We start from the raw sequence: 370 nt of genomic DNA, 5'->3' as shown, positions 1-370 counted from the left end.
TCCTTGACCCTCCTCACCTTTCACCCGCTCCCATTGGCCCGAGAAAAAGGAATGCTTTTGATCCATAATTCTGCATATATCGATCGCCTCCAACGCCCTGGGGCGGGGCCACCCGCCCCTCGCTCACCGATTGGACGGCAAAAGTGGGCGCAGGTCGTTTTTGATCCGTTAGCCACAAAATCCCACAGATTTAGGTCACGCTGTTCGGCGCGCGGCTTTGCACGAGTCCAACACCGTACCCACAGGCGGCGCAAGAACGGTGGCGATGCGACGGTTGCCAGGTGTGACGTGAAGGTCGTGGCGGTTGTGGTGGGGGCCGTGGCTGGGTGGGTGGGTACCACCATGTGTCAGTCCAAATTAAAGATAGTAA

This window comes from Eptatretus burgeri, chromosome 6 (genome assembly GCF_056783735.1).
Source record: "Eptatretus burgeri isolate ZD-2024b chromosome 6, Ebu_testis_v1, whole genome shotgun sequence".
Classification (NCBI taxonomy): Eukaryota; Metazoa; Chordata; class Myxini; order Myxiniformes; family Myxinidae; genus Eptatretus; species Eptatretus burgeri.
This window is presented reverse-complemented; position numbering follows the sequence as displayed.